Below are 27889 nucleotides of genomic sequence, written 5' to 3'. Positions count from 1 at the left end.
TCGAGCTGGCTGCCAAAGAAGGCGACCTGGGGTTATAAGCCCTATGGGGATCTTCAAACTGAAGCACCCAAAAGACTTGTATAGGGGAAACGCAGGGTGCTAGGAGGGTGTGTTCCTCTCGTGTACCCGCTTCAAAATGTGCCAAAGTCAGTAGCGATCCCCCAGCGTCACCCATTTCCTTGGCTGTGTGGATGCGTATAACAATTTTTCTTTTAAGACCCAAATTAGCCTTTAAAAAAGGCATTGTATCCAAATGCAAAATTAATTTGCCCTCCCTGACATTACGCTTCACTAGATTAGATCCTTCATTCCTCCTGTTCCAAAACACCCATCGAGATAAGAAGTTTCCCTTTTTGAAAATGCAGGTCTGGAAGACCTTTAAATCCCCTAACTAAATTCTTATCATGCCGTTTTCCCAAAGCACCATGTTTAGCATCGTCTCTGCACTACAGCTTGAAAGGCACAATTCCCTGCAGATGCATGCAACCGAGGCCAGGAGTATCTGCTCCTGGGTGCTTTGGCAAGGATATCACAGCATGGGCCATAAGGCAAGTATAAATATATAAAGAAAAAAAATGCCTGTGTACATATATATGCGTATTTTTTCTAATATATGTATACACACATGTATTTCTTAAAAAACAAGGCTTTTATTCTAGCTTCTCTTAAACCATAAGAAATCGTAGCCTATCCTGTTGTACCAAAGGATAATAGAAAATTGCCAGGTTGGTTCTCAATTCCCACAGGTTCCTAGCTGTAGGTACAGGGAGAATGGTAGTTTTGCTCCCCCCTTTTTGCTAGCTGCCTGCATCTCCGCACCAGCGGCAAATGCAGGTCCCAGCCGCCGCGGTGGTGGTCCGGGTGGGAAGAGCAAGTGCTGCACAAGTCCAACTTGCTCCAGGGTGTGAGAATGAGCAATGAGCATCTCTGCTGGAAGGAAAATCAGGAACTTGGGTGAGCTTTGCCACTTAGACAACAGATCACTGGGTGTGCTTGAGGGTTCAATTTTCATTGGAAAACACTGGTGAAAGGAGTACTTTGCTGCTTATCTCTTTATTGCTCATCAGTGCTTCTTTGCCCTTCATTTCTTGGAAAAGGCAAGGTGCTTAAATGGGTTGAAGGGTGGACGCTGTGAAAGAACTAAGCCACCTCTTTAATCCCAAAGGCTTCATAAAGGGTTCATTTTGCTCCCCGGGAAAATCTCTGTCTTCCCAGTTCACTTGCCTCCCTCTCTCCATCATCCATCTAGGTTGCCTCGTCTGTATCTGAAGGCATGCTTGCCATCCTTTGAAGAGGTAGTCTCCTCTAAAAAATCAATAGTTAACATTGTCTTTAAATAGTCTGACATTTACCTTCACTGCAGTTTTCATTTCTTTCTGGGGTTGCTCAGACATTTGTATTACCCATGTACGTTCCTTATTTCCCTGCCTGTAGCCACTGACCAGGAGCTTTGCAAGGATGGCAATCCTGGCGGTGTAGCTCCCAGCCACAAATAAGGAGACTTTAGCAAGATAATTGAGAGGACTGGAGCTCGCTAATAGAAGCATCTTTAATTTATGGGAGACATCAAGTGAGAATAATTACAAGCAAAAGGGTAGCGTAAATCCCTGAAGAAAATATATCCTGAACACAGTTTTCCCAACAAGCAAATCTGAATGCTGGCCCAAAGGTCAAAAATAAAAGACTGTGAGCTTCAACCTCCCAAGCCATCCACCGTTCCTTTCCCCTCTTGTCAAGAAATTGTCTGGGGGTTCATTTAGAAAGCTGCTTGTTCAGAGCAGGGCTGTTTGCAATCTGGGAAAGTTAAGCAAATTAGCAGAATTATTAGGTAAGAGGCAATTCTCCACAGCCTGCAAAGCAACCGCTTGTTAAATTAGCTCACGCGAGAGAGTTGCACTGATCGAATGATGGTTGCAGTGTTTGCAGAGAGAAGGCTGTGCAGGCATTTTCTTTGAAATAACACTGCTGTACTCCAACTGAAAAATAAAAAAGGGGAGTTTGTGCAGATTCCCTGGCAGGCTGGGACGGGCTCCTGGCACAAATGTACTGGAAGATGCTTTGTCTTTTACACACAACCCTGCTACCCAGCTCCTCCTGCAATAATAATAATAAAAAACTAATAAAGAAGAAAAACCCACCAGCTTCAAACTAGCTACTTCTAAAAATAGGGAGGGCTGCAGGAGAGCTGATGCCGTGAGACCCCTGGAAGCAGGTGGCTCCTTGCACCCGCTCCCCTCTGGGACTTACAAGGACACCTGGGGTTTTGCAGCCTCGCTGTCCTGGGCGACTTTGGGAACGGGTCTTTCGGCAGCAGAAACAGAAATCGGAGTCCTCCAAGAAGCCAAGGAGAGGGTGGCTCACACATGGTTTCTGATCACTCAGTCTCATTTTTATATACTCTTTGGCTATTGATTTGATATTTTTATATCTTATGAGTGCACTTAGTACAGAAAAAAATGGATTAACCGAGTAAATGTGCTTTATTAGCGGGTCTCTGATGGAAAATTATGTCAGTTTTCCATTTAAAAGATGCATCAGATTAATCCACTCATGAATCAAATTGTCCATGCTTGAAAACCTACTAACACCCCACATAAAAATTTCCAGTGTCAAACTGCATGTTGGATATAACAATCAAAGTTTTAAAATGAAGAAAAGGTATTATTGGGATGTCTTTAGCACTTCCAACACACCTGAGAATGAAATGCTCATCCCCACAGTGAAGTGAGGGTGTTACACCAGGCTTAACTCCAGCTTCACTCGCAGGCGATGAAGCTCCCTTAGCAAAGTCATGGAATTGCATCCATCAACATCAGCGCAAACAGCAAACCGCTGGGCTTTTCCAGCCTCACCTTGCCTATTCAGAAGAGCAAAAAGGACTCGCAACTGCAAGCAGAAGAGCTCTGGACACCAACAGTGTCTAAAACAAAGGCCAAGACACCTGCCAGCTCCTTCCTAACTGCCCCACGTAGTCTGACAACCGCTTACAAGCCCAAAGACCTGGCAGCGTGGCAAATATCGGCCGGATCCTGCAATAACTCTGCCGGCAGATCGATGGGGAGGCTTCAGCGAGCACCGGCTTCTCGGCAGCCCTGATACAGCCCTGCCCTGCGGACATCAAGGGGGGGACTTGCCCATGCGGAATCTGCAAAGTCAGGCTGGGCGTATTCACCAGATAAATCCTCTGCGGTTGCCGGCAATGGACCTGAGCCACGATGCAGAAGCTCTGGATCCAAATTCAACTTTTCTCCCAGGTTTAAGAGGTACAGGGTCTGGAGTTGGCTTAAGTCTCTGCCCAGCTGTTAGCTAGTAGCTACTTTCTGGCTGTTTTCTGGTTTCCCCAAATCCCTTTTTTTTATTGACTGCTTCACACTCCATCCTCCGCTTTGAAAATGAAGAAGGATGCGACTCTTAAGCCTCTACAATGGTAGTTTTGGGGTCAGGATCACTAGATTTGGGAAGTGCTGCCTGTCGAACACTGCCCTATGGCACAAATGGCACAGTTACTTATTTTTTTTCTTTTCCTGCTTCTTTCTAGGACTGACAGATGTACCAGCTCAAAGGGTTGTCTAAGATTTTGTCCTTCTCATACTTTTTGGCTCATTGGGCCATGTTCCTCACCATAGAAAGATGAATTATGCCTTTGCTTTCCAGGTGATCCACTTTTCCCCTAAATACTTAACAACCACCATCTTCCCCCACCCCCTTTTCTTTGTGTAAATCCCTCAAACTCTCTTGCAAAGATAGATGGGGCAAACCAGCTATGACTAGTGTCCATCTGGGAATAATGCTGCCATGGTATTAAACAAAAGTCTACTTATATTTCATTGCTGTGTTTCATTACTAAAGCATGAAGCATGCTGGGATTTCACAAAAGAGGAGCTTTAGCACAGGAAGGGAGAAGAGGGCTCGGGTTTGGAAGTTCCCCTTAAATTCTGTGGGAGTCCCTGTAATGGAAAGTTACTTCATTAGCCATTTCCCAGCCATGGGCGCTCGGAGCCGAAGCGAGGAGCACACCTCGCTGAAGCAAACGGGCAGATCAGCCCAGTGCAAGGCACGACCAGCCACGTAAGCCACCCCGTGAGGGAACACAGCTCTTTTTCCTACTCTTTCAGTAAAACTACGATGGCACAAAATCAGGACCTTTGGCAGCCGATGCGCAGAGTGACAGAGATTGAAAAGGAGGGTTGTGGTCTTTAGAGCAGCTGTTTGGGGAAAAAACAGATCTGTTTCCATCCACGCTCATGGGCAGGAGCAGACAGTATGAGCTAATTGTCTTACAGTAAATTGTCCGGCAACCAAGGGGGTGACAGAGGCTGGGGGAAGGGGAGCCCAGGTCCAGGAGAATGAGCTGCCTCACAAAAGGGCGATAGAAATTAATTCCTTTCACAACGCCGAGGAGGGACTGCAGGATAATTCATTATTTGTTCCTGAGCGAGTGCAGCACGGGGCCACCTCTTACCCCTGGCAGGATATCAGCTCACGGCTGAACTCTTGCATATTTGGGAAATAGTTTCAAATCTCTCCCTCTCTCATTCTTTCTCCCACCTCCTCATAGCAGCAAAAGGAGAAAGCAGAAGCGATCTATCATTCACTGCACAAAACGATTTATAGGAGGGGGAGGGCAGAAAGAACTGGAGGTAAATGTTATGGGAAGGAGGTGCTAAGTGATGTGAAATACTTGTCCCACATGGAGGTGGAAAAGAAGTCCTTGGTGTTCAGTCTCTTGTGCCTTCAAGAGAAAGTCTGGCCACGCTCTGCCTCCGTCACTCAGTTATTCAGCTGGTCGTAGCCCACCTGTAGCAGATGGTGCTTCTGTGCTCAGCCCCAGCTCTGTGGTGCAATCCTACCTCGCAGCCCTGGGACTACAGGGAATATTGCGGTGTTTATTTTTGCTGTTGTACAATACCAGACAACTACCTATAGCCAGCTGAGAAGCCTGGGTGTGCATTAATATCACAAGCATAAGGTAAGAGCAGATGAACATTAAAATAGGGCGTCTGTCCAATCCAGGCAGACCAATTGCATAAGAAAATAATTTACACGGGGCATCGACAAGCTATTTTCTGTTGTAATTCTGTTTGCTGAATACCCCAAAATGAAGGATTTTATTCCTTGGGAGAAAAAGGAGGACTTATCCACACCCCAGGCTAGGGTGTTACTACAGCTCAGCACCGCCGCAGTAACTGAGGTAATGCATGAACCCGCCAAGCTGCTACGACCAGCCATGCCCGTGCTGTCTGGCCACGTCAGACACAAAGTAAAGGGAATTGGCTTAAACCTCAGCCAAAGAAGTTGCACGTGGACGCGTTTTATCTCATGGTTGCAAATAGCTCAGGCTGTGCGGGCAGTCGCCATTGGAAAGGGCACTGGGGCTGGGCGGCGAAGGAGCAGCACGTGCATAGGAGCCGAGGCATCCTTCTTCTCGTCTTGCTTGGATGTACAGAAGATACCATCGTCCAGCCCTTTATTCCTTTGGAAACCACGTGCAGCACACCTCGCTGTTTATGTTTAATCCAAACTAATGTCCTACGGCTATCATATGCATCATTATGGCAGTCATTTTTAATTAGGGGTTGTGTCAATAGTATTGACATTTTCATCGCTTTTGGGGGAAGTAGAGGATATTTTCCTGCAGGTGAAGTCCTCTCTTTGCAGTTCTCTATCCCTCCAGCTGCACCCACTGTATGAAATGGCTGCGCAGCTTATTAAAAAAAGGCAAGAGTATTAAGCCCATTCTCTGTGCAAGTAAATTACAGGGACTTATGCAACACCAAACTCAAGGAATGCAGAAATTCAAATTCCCTCCATCCTATGGCAAGATTTACTATTTTATTCTGAGTGCAATATTTATTATTAACAGAAGCCCTGGCAGGACCAGGGAAACCCTGGTGGCCCTGTGATGAAGAGGATGCATTCAATAGCTTGCTGGGAAGCAGAGTTAGACATGAACGGCTCAAGCCAGTCATTGCACTCAGTGATAAATACCCTGCAGGAGCTATCATTCACCAGGAAAGAAAGGGGAAGGCAGATCATTACATTCATTGGTCATAGTTTTTCAAGAGTCAATAAAGACCCACTAGAAAAGGCATGGTTAGTAGCAGGAATATATATATATTTTTCATCTATCTCAAAAATACCTTTGGCTCACCAGCTATACATAACACCAGTAGAAGCTCTGTCTTCTGCCCAATATGTCAAGATGAATCTTCCTCTTAGATGACGGTCCTGGTGTAGATGGTGCTCACATTGTACAGTTTTTAATGTCTTTAACCATCTTTAGCTTTGTATCCTGATAGCCCCTTCAGGCTATATGTCAATGCCATCTGGGAGGAAAAGAAGAGACTTCTGCTCAAGCGCTGTGCTAATGCAGATCTCTTGACTAAAATTGTGCTTCCTTCACTTGACAAACTGTCAGCACAGAACAATTATCTGCCTGTTGGTTTGCTTGTCCTTTCTTTCTCTCCTCTCAGAAAAAAAAACAGATGAAGGAAAAGGATGCACATAATAAAACTCCATGGACAGAATCCAGCTGATCTGACTGCACTACCCAGAGATGCGCTTGCAGATGTATCAAAGGGAGAAGTGGGTCCTTTCTTTACCACCTCTTTTGCTACCTTCTCTTCCTACACTTGAGCGATGAATGCCTTCAGGTCTTTGGGACAGATAATATGTCTGTTTTTATCTGTCTTAAGTCCTGTATAAATATGGATATTAGAGTATTAGTGTATTTAGGCTGATGTGTTTAGCAGCTCTAGATTATGAATTGCTCCTCAAAATAACGTTTGCATTTGCCGACAAAGGTCTTTATTACAGAAGAGGGTCAAGCAAAAAAGGATTATTCCTGCTAATTATTCACTGTTATTTAATATTTGCACAGAAGGTTTGCAGGACTGAGTCCTCAGGATTGTCTTGTTTGAGAAGCTAATAGTGTTTCCAGGAAACCAGCAGTGGCTGGTGGGCCATCAGAGCAGCCTCTTAGTGCATATGGAGGACAATTAGATTTGATGTAGTTAATGGTGGCTGGCTAAAGGCTTATAATGACTTAGCCAGGACCTGATCCTGGGTTTTAAAGGCAGTGACAAAACTTCTACTCAGACCTGTGCTTTATGGGGAACTGAGAGAAGCAGATCCAGTTTTGAGACCATGGGCAGATTCATGACCTGGGGAGCTCCTGGCTGCAATGGGCAGCCGTAAGGGAGCTCCGTTTCCTCCAAAACCCTGCTGTTGCATCAGGAGGGATTTGGGAGTGAGCAGGGCTGAAACACAAACTTCTGGGAGGGATATTTGTAATTTTTTGGCCCATGCCTTAGGTTTGTCCCTAGAGAGTTCCCCTCAAGTCTACCTGCTGCCTTCTGCTTGGGCCTCGTATTTCCTCGACCAGACCATAATAGGCTGTATTGTTATAGAAATTCCTTGCTAAGAGAATTGAATTGCTCATTCCACAAAGATATAATTAGGCAATAAAAATACTGCCAGAAATCTTCAAGGATGGGTGCCTGAAGGTGGGGTCCACATTTAGGCATCTAAATACATGGCCCAACTTTTGGGATCCCCGTGTACTCATATCTTCTCTAGCTTCAAGAGAACTGGGAGCTTTCCTGCTATTCAAGGCTTAGGTGACTTTGGTGGTACCTAAATATGGACCACACATCTTTAAGGAGAAAACATTTTCATTTACATTCCATGGCTTTGTTCGAATCGTAATGCCTCCAGCTTCCCCATTTGACATTTTTTAGTAACTTAGTTATCACTACCAAGGAAGAATTTTAATAATGGCGTTGTTTACATTGGATGCAGCCCTGGGGAGTGAGAGAGAATAACCCAGATTGCGGGAGCAGGAGGGAGGAGCGTGGTATTTTGGAAACCCAGGCCACAGCCTGCTGGAAGCATCTGTTTCTACTCAACCTTTTCCTCTAGAGTCCCAATATCATTCACAGCCCAGACTGCCAGCAATTAGGGACTTGAGCTGAGGATTCCCCTTCCCTTGTGCTTTCGACCTCATCCTTCCTTGTTTATGAATCTCGGGACTGACAGCAACAGCGTTAAGGTGATGTTTGTTCAGCGACTGCTACTCACGCAATCATCCCTGTCTCAGCGGATGCCTTCGCTTGATGCTTCCGAGATGGAAATTAGGAGGTGGGATGGGGTAGCGCTCGGAAACCAGCACTGCGAATTGCAACGCAAATAATTGGCTGGGAAAGAATGCGTCAAGATGTGACGTGGAGCTGCAGAGGTGGTGGCCACTTGGCTGTTTTGCCAAGGGCTGTGTGGCTGCATCTGGAAAGCCACGAGCATCCTTACTACCCACGGCTGCAAACCGGCTCCGTGCTAATGCGGGGATTTGTTGGAGCTGCTTGTTTTCCTCTGTTTGCAGGCACAAATGTCAGCAAATGGATATTGCAAAGGCTTAGGTCTCTTCTATTAGGCCAGGTCAAAGCCCTGTTGGATGCATTGTTGGATGTTTGGAAAGATGTTGCATTTGTGAAAAATTAAAAAATAAGAAAAACAGTAATTTCTTTTACATGTTTCCAGGAAATCAGCTGGTGGCATGAAGGAAAAATATCCTTCTCCAAGGGTTCATCTGTTACTTCCCACATTTTGCGTTTTTCAAAAAAAAAAAAAGGGAGGAAATGCTTCTCAGCAGTTCTGATACAACCGCTTCTCCTTGCTGGCTTATTTACACTTCAATACTGATGAACCACAGAAAGGGAAGAAAGTAATAGAACAGTTTAGTACCTACATCTTCCCAGCAGCAACGTGGAAATGTATCTGTCATCACTGTTGCACAGATCCAGTCTCTTGCAAAAGAGGGTTTCACCATGGAGGATGGTCTCACTGCATGGCAGCTATAGAGGCACTAGTCACATTTAGTGAAGTTTTGACATCTTAGCAGTCTTTTCAGTATGGGAACTGATCACTGCATCCCAAAAAAGAGAGCTGGAGACCTGAGCTCTCAGCTGCGTGTGTGCTTTTCAATCTGAACTTGTTCTTGGGCAGAAGTACTGGGTACATGCCTGATCTAATTGAAGTGTGTGGGGAAAAAAAAACCATGTAGACTTCAGTAGGATTTTGGCATGGATGTTTAGGCACTGTTAAAGTGCAGAAAAATGAGCTAGAAGAATTGGGTAAGCACTGTTTTCCTTTTAGCTGAGGAAAGGTGCTCCTGCAGTAACATTGCTCCTGATGTCTTTGCCTTTTAAATACCCAGTGACATAAATATTAGATGCATGTTAAGCCTCAGATCCAGCAAACAGCTCCTTATCTTAAAGCACATGAATACTCTTGGCCCTAGTAAGAACATTTAAATGGTAGCTAAAGGACTAGAGACGTGGAATCAAGTGAACCAAATTTCTGGTGTGTGAAGAGAGACAAATCTCTGCACTCTCTGATGCCAGGGGTTAACTTGGGCCAGGTGTCGTTAAGAAGTAAGGACATGAATAATCTCACATCGGACTTTTGCATCCAAACGGCTCGTTATACCAGCAATATTCATAGCTTGTGATAGTCCTATAGATTTACGATGGTTAGGAAAAGATGACGCCCAGCTTACTTTCCCACCAATCATTATTACATGGGAAAGTGAGTGATTTTCTTTAAGTCCATTAGCGTAACATGAGTGCGTATAAGGACCACACTGGGGTAGACACTTTACAAGTCTTTTAGGTCAAGGAAGTCAAACAGGGGACTCTTTTTTAGGAGCATAGCTGTTATCTCCCAAACAAAAAAAAAACTTGTTGGCTAGTACAAGCTGTGGATATTTGCAGTTTGGGGCAATTAGGAAGCAGCTGGCATTCCCACCTCATTCCCTGCTCCGGTAGCCCTGTAACAACCCATTTCTTCACTAAAGCCTATGGAATGAGCAGCTCGGCGCGTAGTACAAAACACAAGGAGGGAACTTCAGATCAAAACATTTATTCTTCGTTGCAGCAGATGAAACACTGAGGCACGGGGCTCCCGGGTGGGCATGAGCGACTACATATGAAAATGCACAGCATTTGCAGTTGAAATACAGAGTCCTGAATTACAGCTGAGATCAATATAGGAGGACGATAGAGATTATCAATCTTGAGTGGTCTCCGTTAGGCAGAATTGACTGGCAACCACATAATGACTCAGGCTCAGCCCACCAGTTTAGAGCCCGAGTGATAGATCTGCAGATGCCAGTCATCATAATTTCCTTATCGGTGCTGTTCATGTGGCCATTTGTCTTCTGCTACCTGAGTTGCCTTGGTCCGGTTCAAGTGTTTTATCCTCCACGGTGCGTCTGAGAGATCAATGCACAGCTACAGCTGGTTGAAGGGGACCAAATCCATTGAACAGTTGATTTGGTTCCATTTTACCAGCTTTAGCAAAGCATTTGGCCTCATGGGCTGTGGCCAGCAAAGAGGGGAATTCCTCGGGGTCTTTTCTTTCCCAGTCGCCTGGACCTCTTCTGAACTCGCTGCCTGATGTTGCACCAGTTCAAATGGCTTCACTTTCAGGCAGTCGGGATTTATTTAAGCTTCTTAGAGGCTACGGCTGAAGAGTGGGTCTGAATTAAAGAGGCAGGTTTAATAGCAGTGGAATAGTCTGCAGCGGTAACCACCAGCCTGGAGCATTTTTAAACCTGATACTCGGCTCCGTCTGTTTCGAGAGCCATGTTTGCTATTAGAGTGTGACATAAGTAAAGGCTATTGTTTTAATCCAGATACTTTAATTGTCACCTCCTGCCTTCTTCCTTTCAATGTTTTACGGTCTCCTGTCCTCCTCCATGCCCTGTGTTTTGGTATCTGAAGTGCCAGCTAACGCGCAGCAGCAGGTAAAGCAGAGATGTCCTTTGCTCCGACCAGCAACTCAGGGCTGCAGAGCTCTTCTCCCCTTGGGGCTCTCCTTGGCAAATGGGAGGGAAAAGGCTGAAATACCTGCAATCTTTTGTAGAGGTTAGCAAACTCTGCCTCCCTACCCCGCCACCTCCCGTCTTTTCTCATCTGGCATTAAAATCAGTGGTTTCAGCGGTTTTAAGATCTGCTTGAGACAAGCAATGGTTGTATTTGCCGTCGCCAGAAACCAAGAGGAAAGGGGAGGAAAGGAAAAGAAAGAGGGGGGGGAAATGGAAAAAAATGGCTTTTTTTTTCCTGCAATTTCGCAATCAGGCAATTTGCCCCCAAACGGCGAAAGCGAGCCCCTGCCAGGCAGCCCTGCCACACCGCCGCTGCCCAAGTCACTGGCGCGATGGTTCATGTTGCAGCGCTGGGGAGTTGATTTCTCCTGGAGAGCCCTGCAGCATGAACACCCCACTGCTAAAAATAACTCAGTAAATCAAATTTAAAAATCACAGCAGCTCCGATCATTTCTGCAGTGGGAGCCAATAAAGTCAGGCCTTTCCTTCTTAACCTAGAGCCACATGCAGATATTGCACATTGCCATGTGCATAACCTATTTAAAGAATTTATATGCGTCATAAGGCAAAGGTGACTTTCCCCCTTCTTCCTTGCAGCCCACCACCCTGCAAGATGATACTAGGAAAAAGCACATGCGCTTATAACCACTGCACACAGAAATATTGCAAGTGGGCCAGCATTATAGCTCCCCAAGAAATACAGGCTTTGCATTGTAACGGTAAGTACTGCAGATCACTTAACTGCCCAAACCCGTTACTCTAAGCTGCCTATAAATAAATGGAGAGAGAGACGGGGAGAGAGAGAAAGAGAGAGAATAGCTTTTTTAAAAGAGCTCCACAATTAATTTAATCGAGTTATCTCTAGGTACCTTTTCAAGAGACAATCAAGCCAAGGAACTAAATGGAAACTTAGACAGTGAAGACCTGGAAGTATTAAATTCATCCTTTGGTGAGTTACAGGAGGCAAAGGAAAGTAATTATTTACCAGTGATTGAGCGGAGGTGGAAGTGCCATCAGTAACCGAGGCTGCGCTGAGCCTGCAAGCCAAACTCTGATGGGCACGTGGATTTGGGGTTAGCGTGCACCAAGCTGCCTGAGCATCACCACTGCACACTTAAAACACGCTCCGTTCCTCAGGTATGCTTGCTCTGTCCTGGTCCCGTTGAGTTGGGGAGAGTCATTTGAAAGTGGCACCGTGGGAGAGTGGTACGGGGGTTACTCCGAGCATCTTTTGCCGGGGAGGAGTGCTGTCCCGACTCCATCCTGCTTTTCTTCGAGGAGTGCCCAGGAACACGTTTGAAATCAATGCGAGTTGGCATAGATGTTCTGTAACATTTTGTTTAAATTCTCTGCAGTGAGTTATGGGTGAGGTTTTCCTTTTTAGAAAATTAGGTTTTCTCTTCTGGATGCCATTAATCAAAACTAATGATGTCTCTCTGATGGTGAGGCTTTCCCAGCAGCCGAGAAAGAGCAGCCCACATTATCGGCTGGAGAGGGCTGCATCCCACCGGGGCTTGTAGCCTCCCGGCAGGGAGAGCAGAGCTCTCCGCCAGCCCAGGTGCCGCCAGCCTGGGCTCCGAGGCTGTACGAGCCATCCGAGCAAGATGAATTACAGAGGCTTCGCTCAGACGCGTCCAAAGGTCGGAGCTGTGCTGAAGCTCCCGATCTCTCCTGCGAGGCAACGCGCATCCCCTGACCGCCTGCGGGCCCCCACCCCTGCGAAATGAAATGGGGGGGTACGGGGTTCACCTCTGCCTGCTCCGCACTGCCAGGTTCAGCAGGCAGGATTTGGCAGGAGAGCATCGCTTTTCCCTCTCTGTCGACCATTGGGTAGTGCTTCTGGTTTGCTTTTGGTCCACGATTAGAGGCGTGAGAACAGGCAAAAGCCCCACGTTACCAAACCACGGCCATGGCAAGTAGGATCAGTAGTAGGCAAGGTAAGAGGATCTGCTCTATTGAAGACCTTTCCACTTTAGCCTCAATATTCTAATAAAGACACGTTATAGACAGTACAGAAAAGCCAAAGAATTTATCAGCATTTGTCGATATTCCTAATGAAGCAGAAGATTCAACATGCAATAGAATTAGCCTACAACAAACCCTTGCATTGGGCCCATCCTTCTGAGTCCAGAAATCTCCTGCCTATTCCAGTCCAATACCCTTTTGAGAAATGAGCATCCCTCGAAGCCATTATCATTATAAGCTAAAAGGCCAAATGAGACAAAGTACTGTTGCTCTTCATCTGAATAAACAAATCATTTTTAGATCAAATGCATTAACAATTCATCATTCTAAAATCCAATCAAAAGGAAAAAACAACAATACAGAACATTGATTTCCTACAGCTTTATCTTAATGAAGTGCACATTCCCTTCGTAATTAGCTTTGGAAGGTTTTTTCCCCTTTCCTCAAGCTAATGTGTTATTTGATTTCCATCCAAATGTTACTAAATTGGAGGAAATTTCCCCAAAATGAAGTGCCTTTTGATAATACAGGAAAATGTCTACTCTCTCCCTTTGCTATTTTTTCCACCAAACAGCCATACTTGTACTGCAGATGATTCAACTTTATTGCATGGTGTCTTTGTGAGGATGCTTAAATCAATGCCACAGTCGCTGTATTCTGCACAATGTGCCATTTGTAAACCAAAAAATACAACCTCGCCGCTTTCATCCTTTTCCTTACAGACATCAAATATTAATTTAACTTATATTATTACAGGGAAAAAGTGGACTGTGTTTTATTAACATTTCTAAAATTATAGATATTCAACCCAAAAAGTAGACTCCAGACAAGGCTTGAGAGTCTCCCGCTTGGATTTTATTTGACTTAATTAAAAAGCACTCAGTTCCTTTGTGCACTAAAGTAGTTGCTGACATTGCAGTAGCCACTCAGTCTTTCAAACCAAAACTATTACCTGAACTTAATAAAGTCTCTTTAATTCATACACCCCCATGAACTCACCTGTCTCCCACAGACACAACGTGGTCCTCGCTAACGACCAGCGAAGGCGGCGAGTTGACAGCAAACTCACCAGCACCCTGGGGTAGCTCAGCTGCCCCATAACATAATTTCCATCGCCTTTTATCTGCCTTCTCTGCCATTCATACCGTTATCCAATATCCGTGATCCAATGATCCACCACGCACTGCTGGAAACGCTTTTTGTCAGGCCACCTCTCCGTTCCTCCCCTAAATCTCTCTTTTAAATCTTTTCTTCTTTAAATGATGCTGAACAGAGGACGATTGCTTTCATCCTGCTTCACTGAGTATTTGCTGAAATGCAGTGGCTAATTTGATAGTCCGGTTTTATTTGGATGTATTGCCAGGGTACGTGGCAATACCTACGACAGAGAAAAAAGCCCTAAACCCTACAACCATCACCTTATTCCTCAGTTATACAGAAAGTCAAGTGTGACCTTATCAAAATCTTGACTTTCAATATGAGAATCTCTGCCTTAATCCAAATTTTGGTCCTAGGCCTCCGGTAAAAAGAAAGGTCCTACTTCAAGCACAGACCAGATCTCTTCTGGCAATGCAGAGCATCGATACCTGGAGGGAGCTGCAAATGCTCCGGCTCCACGCGGGACCGAGACGGACCCTCCGAATCTGTTTGCCTCAAATGCAAGGCTCTGGGAGCTGCATCTCCTGAAACCGGCGGTGGAAATAGTTGTGGGGTTGGATTTTTTTTTCAACTCACACACTCAAAAGAGAACAAAGCCGTTCCCTAATACAGTTTGTGCATTTTATGGACCAAACAATTAAATAGGTTTTAAAACATGTGCTGACTGCATAATTCCATACAGGGGAGTGTACTCAGCATTTTTAAACAGCAACTGATACGAGATACCACTTAATAGTACAAAACACCAGCAGTCCCGTTAAAATCAATAGAAAATTAGATGCTATGAAAATGCAATATGTGTCCAATTAGTTATAATTGGAGCAAATGGTGATGCGGATAAACTCCTGGAGGAAGACGTATTTGTCCAGAACGCTCCCTGCTTGCTTTCGGCAGGGCACAGCATCGGCGGTGGCGGGCTCTGCTGTATCCTATAGCATGAATGATGATCCATCTAATACACGTATGTTAACTGTTATCTAATTATGGAGTTGCTCAGAGCCTGCAGGACTGCTTTGGTGCACCACTGTGCGTGGTGAAAAATGATCCTCTGTCACACGGAAACCTCCCTGTTGGACTTGACAAATTATGCCAGCAAACCTGTTTAAGAACTAAAAAATCCTTGGACACAGTGACAGGCAGAGAAAGGTGCTGTTTGGGGATAGTTATTTATTTATTTATCTGGCGGAGTTTCAGAATTGTGGCTCAGTCCCACAGACACTCACTTTTTTCCCTGCCTGTCTGTTGTATCAGTTCAAACTCCTTCTCACCGATTATTTTTCAGGCTTCTTCCAACTCCTAAAAACTCAGCTGCATGGCAAAACGGGAACTAGGTTATGCAATTCTAACGCTTTATTTTTAACATCTTTGGTGCAACATATTGGCCTCCTCTTTGTTTCATCTTATGACTAAAGAAAAAGAGCAAAGATCCCATATTGCAGCGGCACAAAAGGTACATCCCCAGCCAAGCATTGCCCCAACCCCTTCATGCCCTCGCAGTGGATGGAAGCACATTACTTGTGGCACAACAAACATTATTAATTTGGGAGTGTTTTTTCATATAAACCCTATAAAGTATCTGTTATTTTATCAAAACTATTGGCTCAGAGCTAAGAAGCGATAACTTCGTATTTTATTTCCATTTTAAGTTAATAATACAAATTATTAAAGACTTATGGCCACACAAAAAAAAAAGAAAAAAAGCTCCTGTTTACCCAGACCTGAAACCTTTTTGCATTACTGGACACTCTTACTTACACTGTTAAGGGAACTGTCTCTCAAGAAAGGGAAAAAAAAAAGAGGTGGCAGCTTTTATTTGTTACGCTGACTCAGCCGAACGGTGGAACAAGAAACGTTAAGACCCAATCTATAACTTTTGTGGCCGCTCAAAGGACGTATTCTTCCTCGACACTGATAAAAGTTTAATATGTAGTTGCCCAGGTTTTTAATAAACTTGTCAACAAAAGAGCAAGGCAAATTGATGGGGAACCTTCCCAGGAATAAATTCAGCTTCAAATAGGCCAAATGAGCGTGGAGGACAGGGAGGGGACGGCGCACGGGTGACTTTTGCTGGTCTTTGCAAAAATGGCACAATAGATTTTAGTGGGTGCGGGTGCGTCTTATTGTCTCAAAGACGAGGCTTTAGGACAAAGCTGGCTTAATTTAAAGAAAGCAAAGTGGTGCGGCTCCCTGCGCATCGCAGCCCTGACACCGGTGAGGAAGGGAAGGGACAAAGCCTGGGTATAAATACCCCTCTCGCCCTGCCTGCCCATGCATCCCAGTCCCCGTCCCACAGCAGACCCACTCAGGGACAAGCTGCAGCTCACTCCCTGCTTTTTATCCCATAAAAAGGATTGCAGATATTTCAGGACATCCCTTCCAGGTAGCACCTGCACAGCCATCTCCTCTGCTCGGCCAAACCATCCCCACTCCCTGGCTCCATCTTTTCCCCTCAAATACTCAAGGCTGAGCTTAATTCAAGCAAAATACAGTCCTTTTCCACTGCTGTTGCAGGAGCTGGATCACACTCTTGCAGCCTGTAGCTACACGCACCCCTCGCATATAGGCACCACTTATATTGCACCCACGCAGACATAAACTACACACACTGTCCACCTTCTGCAAGGTTAGGAGTGAAATCACTGCATGAGATTCATTATTTTCTACTAGCCCAAATCAAGTTGGTGCCTTAAATAATTAAGACTTGGGGTTTTTTTTGTTAATTCGTTTACCCGAAGTAAACACAAATATTAAATCAGAGCTTTCAATAATCTCACTGCCAGCAAATTAACCCACGGCATCCCAGAAAGGGACACCAGCCTCCTCATCTCAGCCACTCTTTGCGACACTTTGCTTCCCGCGTTGCCAGCTCCCTCCTGACGCTTTCCTTCCTTTGCACTGAACAGTTTTCAACAGCCGAAAGCCAAGTCCTGCCTCCGACACCGCCTCGCTTCTCAGATTGGAAGCGCTGCCCCGGCCGTCGCGGTGAACTTTATTCTTGATTGCTCTTAGGTCACTGGATTCCTGCTCCCGTGGCTTTATCCGACTCCCCAAATACCAGGGTCGACTTGCCTATGTAAGGGCTTTGCAGGGATGGCTCCCATCCTTACAGCTGCTGGGTGACTTCTGCGGTCAGTGGTCACGAGTCCCGCGCCTCTTGGCTGCCCAGATGCCACCTAATCCGGTCCCACCAGAAGGGCAGCTGAGAATGAACGCTATTTATAGCAGTTGTTCCCCGGTCTCCCTGGGCTCATCAGTCTGCCCAGGGCTTTTTTAGATAGCGGCACAGGTCCCAGCGCAGGCCATATCTGGGCATGGCGAGGCATTTAGAGGCATGGCCCTGTGCTTCATGAGAAAAAAAAAAAAAAAGGGAAAAAAAAGGAAAACCCTGCATCTGTTGGAGATGTCAGTCGTCCTGCTTCCCCCGAGCCCCAGCGTGTAGCTGGTCTCCTGAGCACCACCAGCAACTGCTCCAACTGCTAAAACCTTTGACTATTAAATTCTGCTTTATTCAAGGCATATCTGTGTCTAAAAGCCTTCCTCTTGCGCACAAGGATATCCACCGTCGGCCTCCGCTCCTCCCTACAGACCGCTTTGCAAAAACACAAACCAAACCAGGGATTCACCCTGGTGCTTGTTAAACGGTGCAAACAAAAAATGCCTTCAGAGCATCACGGGGCGCAGCGGCGGTCGGGAGGAGGCAGCCCACGGGGACGCTGCTCCTCCTGCACATGCAGGTACCCACCGAGGTACTCACGGCTCTGCTCGGGTACGGCTGGGCAAGCCCGGGGGTCACACCGGCTTTGCACAACCTCCCCGGTGCCGGTAGAGTCAGCCGGCAATGCCCGGTATTGCGCCCGGACTGGTAACCAGGATCCGTGAGGCAGCGAGCAGCCCCGTGGTGCTGGAGCATCTCGTGGACCTCAGCGCACGCCTCGGTCCCGCGTGGGTATCCCCCAGGCAGCTACGGCCCCGCGGGGTCCCGGTGGAGGTCCAGCCTCGGCATCTCGCTGCCCTGCACCCGCTCAGAGATTTTGGGAAGTCTGGACAAGTCTTTGCATTTCGGCATGAGGGCAGAGGGGGCACAGTCCAGCCAGGTTGTGCCATCTCCCCAAAACACACGCCAGGCATCGCCGTGCAAGCCAACACCAAAGCAGGGAAGTCCTTACAAAACCCAGAACAAGTTTGTCCTTGGGGAGTCGCATCAACTGGCCTTGGCCTCCTCTAGCTTCAGCCTCATAGCGCAAGCAGCGGCTTCAACATCTCCAGGGCGAACACCTACTCTGCCTCTGGGGGAAACTGAGGCAGGGGAGCTGCACGACTCATCTGCAAGCCCAGTGAGCCAACGGTGGAGCCCATGCCCTCAGTTCCCCATCCCATCCCATCCCAGCTGCTCTCGCCATGCCCCCCCCAAATCCCAATGGGAAAGCATCTCGCAGCATCGCTGCCGGCTTGGCCGAGGTCAAGAGCAACTTCAGCATCAAGCGGCAGACATTAAACCTAGCATCTTCTCTGGGAGGCAATTGCAACCGCGGTACTTAAATCGGCTCTGGGCTTTCAGGGAAGGGATCCGAGCTGAGGAGTGAGGATATTTCTCTTGCGAGGAACACACCACCCCCTCGCCCACAGTCACTGCTAAGTGCAAGATGTGGTGAAAGTCTTTAAAAATAGATATATTCCCAAGCAATTCATGCCGCTTGCATCTGGCAGGGTAAACCTAGCATGGAAGCTCTTTCTTACTGACTAAAAAGGATCGTTAGCAGCTCAAGGCTCGTGCAACCTTGACTCTCTCCTCCTCTCTTCAGGGCCTTCTCTTGTTCTTGGCCTAAACCAGTCCTGGGAAACACAAGGGAAGCCCTGCCCAGCTAGGCTGGTGTCAAAGGCAGGGAGAGATACTGCAGTGCAGTGCTGATCTCTTCTGCAATCGGACGTGCAGACTAGCCCGAATGCTGAGTCAGCACAATTTCTTTTTTGATTGGTTGATCTGAGTAACATACTTTCAATGTATGCTAAAGGGGCAGCAATTAATACGTTTTCCCCCTTTCCCCACCTTTCCAAACCGCTTTGAATCGAACGCACAAATCTCACCCCCAAAGTCACTCTCTGGTCCTAAATATTCTGAGACTCTTTCATTTTTAATTTAGGGCATTAAAAAAAAAAAATTTGCAATCTAAGCGATGCTCACTTTGATCGACTTGTGCTGCTGCAGCTAAAATATCTGTCCTGCAGGTCAATCTAATCATGCTTAATAGCAGTTTATTCTTCAACGCAACATTTTTCACGTTGGGTCGACAGTTTTAAATGAGATTGCTGATGCACCCCTTTACTAATGCTTTTACCAGGGCCAGCACATCCCTTGAAATACTTGTGCAATAAAATGCTTTATTGCTCTTGATGAATGCACTATTAAACTTGAATTGCAAACATGCCCCCCCCCTTTTTTTTTTTTTTTCAAAAGAGGGTGCTGGAATTTATGGGACCACCTGTCTTCCAATATTAAGTAATAGTAGCAACAGTAATAATAGATCATCAACACAACAAACACACAAAACTAAAAAAAATAAACCCGCCGGGGAAAACCGCATGGCACAAATTCGTCCCTGCGCTCTCGTGTGCACGTGCAAAATATCCATCTTATACCTGCCGGTAGTTCCGCTTACATGCGGAGAATTCATCTCGAGAACGGCTGGATTTTGTGAGGCATAGAATAGAAAAATTTAACTAATTTGGTCCACTGGATTTATGGCTTTTACAATTCTCAAAGCTCCTGTTTCCATGCCCGACACTGCACAGTCCTCAGTTTGCAGGATGGATGGGCGCACCTGAGCATCCCGGCGCTGCTGCGCGGCAGCGGGTCCAGCACAGATGCTCCTCGCAGCCCGCGACGGCACTCCAGGCTGGGAGATGCTCACCAGTTTACAAAGAGCGAAAACGGTGCGGCTTAATTTTAGCTACCAAATAGAGTGGATCTAGTGCAATGTTAACAGTCGCAGTTTTAATCCAAAGAGGTGTAAAAGGGAAGAAGAGCTGCCACGAAGCAGAAGAATGGCGCAAACTGGTTGCCGAAGGCCTGCAGCCGTCATCTGCTTCCATCGACGCCAACAGCAAGGGGCTGCCGTGGCTCTGGGGAGGCCACACGCAGACACCCCATATTGGTTTTTATCATCATCCAAGCCCGGATGCCTCGGGACACGCGCCACAGGAGAAGCCTCCCTTGCCACCTCCGCTCCCATGCTGCGAGACAGCGCTCAGAATTATAGCTTTGAAAATATTTACATAAAAAATAAATCTGAGCACTTAGTGACTTCCTAAAGTTAGCAATTCCATGTGATTAACAAGCGTATTAATTCAAAGAGGGGGGGAAGGAGATAAAAATTGCATTAGGAATGCAGGTATCTACTGTAAATCAGACCATGAGCACCTTCGCGAGAGCAACGCACAGTGGCACAGGAGTTTTAGTAAAACCTGTGCTGAGGAAAGAAAGAACAGGAAGGAGAGAGAGAGAGGAAAAAAGAGAAAAAGAGGAAAAAAGACAAAAAAGATTAGAAGACGGAAAAAGATAAAAAAGAGGAAAAAGGGAAGAAAAGAAAAAGAGGAAAAAAGAGGAAAATATTTTAAAAGAGAAAAAGATTTACAAGAGAAAAAGATTTACAAGAGAAAGAGAGAGAAAAGAGGAAAAAAACAGAAAAAGAGGAAAGGACAGAAAAAGAGGAAAAGAGAGAAAAAAGAGAAAGAGAAAAAAGAGAAAGAGAAAAAAGAAAAAGAGAAAGAGAGAAAAAGAGAAAGAGAGAAAGAGGAAAAGAAAAAAGTAAAAAGGGAAAAAAGCACAAGGAAAGAAGGAAGGAAAGGACAGAAGGAAGGAAAAGGAAAAGGAGAAGAGGTAGGGCAAAGGCTCAGCAAGGAACGGAGGGAGATTTTATATATAAATTATATATAACATATAATTTTATGTTATATCCAGAATGGTGAGAATTGTCCTCATTTTTCATCCGGAGACTCAAGCTAACATCGGTGATTTACAAGGGAGCGAAACTGCAACCCCGCTTGGGCACCAGAGCTTCCCTGCTGGGGCTCAGCTCCTTTCCCAGCATCCACCAGCTTCATGTTTCGATCTGACCCCAAAACGGGGCTGGACACCCACAGGACCCATCCTCGTGGGGACCACCCCCCACGCAGGGTGGCTGCTGGTGGGGTTGAGCCCAAGGGATGCCGCATCCCCGCAGCGAGGCTCCGAGAGACCCCGCCGCGGCCGGCCAGGAAAACCCCGGCTTTCCAGGGCCCGGCATAACCGGAGCATCCTCAAATGCCAACGGGATGATGTGCAAATCAACCACCCTCCAGCACAAACTCAGCCTTCCCAAGGCCACCTGGCAAAGAAAAGGCTCCTCCTCCGCTAGGAAGGGGCTCAGCACTTCCCACACCTCCGTCACCCACGGTATTTACTTTAAACAACAACCAAAAAAGCTCTTAATAAACCCCACCAAATCCTACACGCGGGAAACCTCCCCGATAGCCCAGCCTGCCTTTTCTAACCCGCTATCCGCGAGCGCCTGTTTACAGCTAAATCCCCTTTGGTGTATGTGTAAGAAGCGACGGAATCGAGCCTGATAAAGACTCCGCAAAACCCAAACTCCGAATCTCGCCCGCTCCCCGTGCCCGGGAGAGGATGCTGCGACGGGTGAGATTTGCTGAACTTCGGCGCGGGATGCCGAGGCATCACGCCGACCAAACGATGGCTTAGGAGCCCACGAGCCAAGTGAAGAGGGGTGTCGGGATTGCAGGGAAATCACTCAAAAGCAAAAACCTTGCTCTCAGCTGCCCCGCGGAGATGGGAACGTGAGTTTGGGGAGCTGGGGAGCGGCTTTCTGAGGAGTTTGGCTTTGCCCGTCGTTACAGGCGTCGCAGAAGTGTGAGGATGTTTGGGGCTGAAAGCTTTAAACCCTCGGCCGCGACTCCCACCTAGGCAGAACGTTAAGCTTGTGTTTAAACCCAGTTGCTTTCATCTTGCCTCATTATTGTAGGATCCTGGAAAAACAGCCAACTGTTTTACATTGGAAAAGGTTGAAAGGAAAAGCGAAAGCTAGTGAAGGCTTCCAGAATTAAAGGAGCTAATTTTCCTATTTTCCTTTGGGAAAATAAGACCCCTATATTCAGAGCACTCCTCTGGCTTTAGCTGTGATCTGCTGACTCGATGGCTCGTCACACCGACAAGGAAGATCTCCCTCTCTCCAGTTTTAAGCACAGAAAGTTTTAAGGTGGGAAAGGTTCGAAAAGCGGAGTTTGCACATTAATTTAAAGCTAAAACACTGCACGCCTGGGTCACAACTGTTGTATCCTTTTTCTCTCTTTTCTTCTCCCCCCACCCATCTCCTTTTGTTTTTCCTAGATTTAAAGATCAGCCAGCTCTTTTTGCTATCTAGCCTTATTTTTTTGGGGGGAAAAGGGTTGACGGGGAAGCAGGAGAAAGGAGCGATTGGCCTGCATCCCTGTTAAAACCCAGGAGCGGACAGCCAGCTTTCCTCTGGCATCGCCTTTCAAAGCCCATGCCGCAGTCAGCATATTGAATATTTAATGTCCTGATGAGCATTTCCACCTGCTGACACAGGCAAAGTGACAGAACAATACACGCGCTGGAACAAGATCATCAATTGACTCCCCAGTCGGTCTGCCAGGTCAGGCAGTTTAAAAAAAATAATAATATAAAATAATCTGTCTGTCTTTCTCCCCCGCTTTGCCCGGGGTCACACATTGCTCCTCCGAGAAGGGTTCCCACCTGAAATACATACTTCTTTACATTCCATAGCTTGCCAGGTTCATATGGGCATATAAAGAAGTATGTCTCTCAAGCAGGTAGTTTCAATATGCGCATTTATATGGTCACAGGAGGAAAAATAACACTGATTTACAATTTACATCCCGAGAGTGAGTCACGGCTCAGTTTAAACCAGCAGACTTTCCTCCTGCCCAGCCCATGTGCGGAGACACACACACACACCCCCAGCTCCCGCTCCTCGCCGGTAATCCCGGGCTTTGCCCTCGGCAGGTGATGGATTTTGGTCCCTGGGAAGAGGAACTGGATAATTCACAGGACACAAAGCGGCAGCGGTCCGGTGGCTGCCCTGGCAGGGGCTCTTTGTCACAGAAACAGCACAGAGTAAAAGCCAACCTCCCACTCCACCTAAAAAGTAGGTGTTTCATTTGAAATCGTAAACTTTCAGCAATTAAAAAGACCAAAATGTGCTTTAGTGGAAGGGATTTGCTCTATACGCACATAGATATCATTTTAGACAAAGCCATGTGGGGGAAAATTAAATACACATTTTTTCCCGATTGCCTCCATCCTGCAGTTTGGAAACAAAAAGCCAATTTGTTTTCAGAAAGCCAAAAATCAGATGGCCAGCTACTGATTTACAAACCGACACAGGGAAGGACTGCTCCATTTGCCAGAGTAAGAAAACTCAGCAGCCCCAGACAAGCAATTGCTTTCATCAGTAAGTAGAGATTAAAGCATAGGAAGAAGAAAGCATCTTACCTAGTGAATCCAATGATTTTTCCTCTGCTGGTCACTGTGAGTGAGACACTACCTCGCAGACAAGCAAACCCCAGAAGATAGCACATGCCTTTTGGGGAGTTCAGGGTATTTAAGAAGAAAAAAAAAAAAAAAGGACTTAAAAATCGCTTCGAAGAAGTCATCCGGTTGAGCTCCACGCCACCTAAGGGGTTTCGGGGAGACACCTGCAGATAGGCGACACAAAAGCCAGCCGAAGCAAGGTGTCGGGAGCTGGGGCCAAAGTCTTTTCCGAGTTCTTCCCGCAGCCCCGTGGGACGCGCGCCCGCGCACGCCGCCGCGCGCTTGTGCGCCCGTGGGGCTCGGCCGCTGGCTCTCTCCCCCTCTCCCTCGCCTCCTCGCAGCCGCGCTGAGCTTTAAAGCTCCCCGAACAATGTGGGCCGAGTGGCAGGGCTGCAAAAACGCCGCCCGGGCTGAATAGGAGACTATTATAGGCAGGATTTAGGCAGGGAGCGACGGCGGAGGTCACGCCGGGCGCTGCCTGCTCGCTGCCTGCTCGCTCAGCAGGGCAGGCAGGGCACGCTCACCTGCGCCCGCCGCCCCTCGCCCCGCTGCCGCCGATCGATACCAATTTACAGGCAAAGGCGGAATGGCTGCCTTCGCCTTAATGAATTTTACCGTTCCTCGCGGTCTCCTAATGAACCCTTTAAAGAGGGTTTAAGTAAACTTAGCAAGTGGCAAACTAAGCGCTTTGGAATACCTAATTGCTTCGATGCTTTTCTACGGCTTTTTAAAATATCGCTGCCGGCTGGGGAGTAAATATTTCCCTGCTCCCCATCGACTTCCAGCACCGCGAAAAGCAAAGGCCGCGCGGAGCCGGGGTGTAAATCCGCCGCGCTCAGCCCCCTGCCCCCAAAATGGCTTTACACCGCTCACGCACCGCCGGCACGTGCCGCCGTCCTGGCTCTGTGCAGGTCCCCTCCTCGTTCCCCGAGTTTGTTGGCCCTTTTAGTCATCATTTGTCTCATTTTGAGGCAAATTTCAACCTTTAGTTTGGATTAAGGGGAAGAGAGATGGAGCTGTGGCACCATTGTAATGCATGACTGCAGTGAAATTAAAGCAAAGGGAGAGCTGAGGAGCGCGAGGGAAAGTCTAAGTGCTTAAGATTCAAAAAAAAAAAAAAAAACCCCCAACAAAAATCAAAGTGCTGGTGGGGGGTTTAGCACAGCCAAGGTACTCCATGGTATTGAATTTCCTTCAGATCGACAACAGGAGGGCAGCTACTGGACTTCTTGGACAATTACACATCTGCAACTCATACCCAATTTGCTTTCTTCAAATGCATTTGACATAGGCTGTCTTGAACGGTCCCCAACTTCTGCAGACGAGCGGGACGGCGGCTGCCGGCCACCAAAGAAAGCACTAGGCAAGAGCTAAAATAATGACCTTTTAAATCCTTACTAAAACTGAAGGCAACGACACAACCGCGGCAGCAAAGTTCATCCTGGAGATTTAAATTTGCTTTGAGGCTCCGGGTGGAAGCTCGCGCTTTCCAGGGTTGTGCCTTTTGGTGGAGGAGCAGATAAACGGCGTGACGGTGCTTTTAACGGTGACGCCGGAGGCACCCCGTGGTTCCCATCCTGCAGCTACCACCAAGAGTAAGTGGTGGTGGGCGAGCGTCATCCAACGTCCTCGACCCACCTAGGCTGGCTGAGCTCCTGGGCTTGCTCTTATCAGAAAAAAAACCATGCGCAATACAATTGTGGCTGCTCTGGGGAGAAAAATGGATGGAGACCTGGCTAGTGCCGAGGCCAAGGGGCAAATAAATATTGCCTGGGGGCAGAGGGGGAAGGAGGATGGTGGGAGAGTTGGAAAGCAAGGTGCTGTGTGTTATATCCCTGCTCTGCCCCCGGCTCAAGGTGCTGCTCGGGTCCAGGCGGCAAAGTGGAGCTGGAGCTGTGCAGCACAAAACTTTGGGGACTTTGGACACTGCCCGTATTTAGGGCTGGGTGCCGGAGAAGGGAGAGGCAAGCGGGGCCGAGGCAAAGGCATGCCCTCGCCCCAGCGCAGCCCACGGCAGAGGGACTGGGCTGGACTGGGCGCCGGGCTCGGTCCTTGGGAGACACAGACACAACCATGCGCTCGAGAGAAAGCCAGCAATTAAACTAACAGCACAAATCACAGATTTCTGCCTATACAATTACACACAATTGCTGAGTGTACACTCTCTCCGGCACAGACATATACATGTATCCATACTCTCAACACAGCCTGGAGATGCACTGTATTTGGATGATATGTTACACCTGCTTATATATAGCATCTACATACCTCCGTATAAAGATGTGTAAAATATGCATATGCATGCTATAAAACGTACCTAAATTTGTGTGCGCGTGTGTACGTACCACAGTACCCATCTCACAATACCGATGCCTATATATTTATGTGACTAGGTATCACCACTATCATATAAAACACAATGACCATAGTCAACTCTGAGCTGCAGAAGCAATAACAGTCAATTGATGTATGAAGTGTAACCTGAATTCCAAACCCTTGCAGGGAAAACCTAACTTCTCCTCCTCCTCCTCACATTCCCTTTCTCATCGTCCACAAACCATGCGCCTGTAATTAACGCTCATTTCTCGGCATTTTAACAGTTAATCACCGCAGCATCCAGATCATTGCAAGTTAGGCTAAGTTTAACCACATTTCACCCTTTTGCTCTGGCTGGTATTAGCTCATAGCACTAGTTTGTTGCAAATAAATAAATAAAGCCCCAATCCCCCCAGGTGTCATTAGCCAGCCTGTGTCTGAATTAGGCATTTAAAAGCCGGTTTAACCTTGCAGAACGGTTGCATGTCAAAGTTCTAACATTTCAGTTCAGATTATTCTAGTGCACTGCTTGCTCTGCAGTTTGTTAGTTGGTTTTTTTTTTTTTTTTTAAATGCAGAGTATGCCACAGCAGAACAAAAAAAAAAAAAGGGGGGGGTTGGGGGGGAAGGTCTCCTAACCCATCCACAGATCAAACACACACCCAGCACATCCCCGCACAGACACACACACGCGGCACACACGCACACACATACATTTGCCGGATGCAAAAGCCCACATTTAAGTCCCCAGGTAAGTTGGATGGGCACTCAGTCCTGCATCGACCAGAAAAAGTGTTTAAAAACAAGCTGAGCTGGTAGCAGTTAAAGGCAAGGCAGGGAGCAGAAGAGGGGGAAAAAAAAAAAAAAAAAAAAAAAAAGACATACCAGTTAGGAGCTTCTGTTGCAGCAGAGGACTCACCAGAGCACTAGCTGAAAGCTGAATCAGCTTTCGAGAGTTAGGGATGCATAGAGGAGGGTCATGGAATCACAAGGTAATAATGCGCTTCATGCTGCAGCCGTCAGCCTTCTCCTTATAGCCAATCTCTAATGCAGGAAGGGAAAAAGAGAGCAGGCCCAGGAATGGTATTAGTCCTCACTTGGAGAAAAAAAAAAAAAAAAAAAAAAAAATTAAAAAAAAAAAAAAAAAAAACAGGCAAACCCTCCCCTCCCCATCCACCCTTCCCTCACCCCCTCCACCCAGCACCACTACAACTCCATCCCCGCTGCTGCAGCGCGGTTTGCCGGGGAGGAGGAGGAGGAGGGGGGGGGGGGAGGAAGGCAGCGCGGTACAGCGGGGGCTGAGCGGCGGAGCCGGAGCCGGGGAGGGAGAAGAGGAGGGGGGGGGGGGGAGGAAGGCAAAGCGGGGCTCCGGGGAACGCTCCCGGCGAGGCAGGAGTTAAAGAGAAGCAACCTTGCCCGCCCGGATTGCAGCACACCTTGATGCGAAAGGGCTGCGCCTGCAGAAGTGCCTGCGCCCCCCCCCATCCTCCTCCTCCTCCTCCTCCTCTTCTTCCTCACCCCCTCCCCAACACCCCCCCCCCTCCTTCTCCTTTCCCCCCCGGGGGGGGGGGGGGTCAACCCGGGCTGGGGGTCAGGAGGGATACACAAGCACAGCCCGGGGAGGAGGGGGGGGGTTGAAGTGGGGGGGTAGAGCTGGTCAGAAAGCGAGTCCACCTTTCCAGTGCTTATATACCCAGCGAAGCATCCGAAACACGCACTCCCGGGCGAGTGGCCCCTTCTCGTGTTCTTCCCTCCCTGCCCATATTTAGTCAACCACGGCAAAAAATAGCCTGTCAGCTGGAGGCTGCTGAGCAGTATTTGGAGTTCAATCGCTCCTCGCAGCCCATTGACTACTGGTCCTGCAGGGTCCTGACTCTGCCTTTTTTTTTTTTTTTCTTTTTTTTTTTTTTTTTTTTCCCCTCTCTGCTATTTTTAGCTAGGCCAAATAAAGAGGGAGCTCATCTTACTACTCTCTGCCGGCCCGAGGTTTCGCGGGGCCCT

At 47.3% G+C, this 27889-nt stretch overlaps 2 long non-coding RNA genes across 2 annotated transcripts; both read right to left on the bottom strand.

Moving 5' to 3' along the window:
• On the bottom strand, positions 1 to 27668 carry LOC142027016 (uncharacterized). Its single transcript, XR_012648980.1, has 3 exons — positions 27325 to 27668; positions 26774 to 26932; positions 1 to 1305 (listed from the first exon to the last, which is right to left on the bottom strand). It is a non-coding gene; the product is annotated as an uncharacterized LOC142027016 (long non-coding RNA).
• On the bottom strand, positions 11692 to 24405 carry LOC142027035 (uncharacterized). Its single transcript, XR_012648988.1, has 3 exons — positions 24271 to 24405; positions 23535 to 23622; positions 11692 to 12598 (listed from the first exon to the last, which is right to left on the bottom strand). It is a non-coding gene; the product is annotated as an uncharacterized LOC142027035 (long non-coding RNA).
• Positions 27669 to 27889: the final 221 nt, after the last annotated feature.

Source organism: Buteo buteo, chromosome 2 (assembly GCF_964188355.1).
Source record: "Buteo buteo chromosome 2, bButBut1.hap1.1, whole genome shotgun sequence".
In the NCBI taxonomy this organism is placed as follows: Eukaryota; Metazoa; Chordata; class Aves; order Accipitriformes; family Accipitridae; genus Buteo; species Buteo buteo.
Note: the sequence above shows the minus strand (reverse complement) of the source record. Positions and strands in the feature narration are given on the sequence as shown.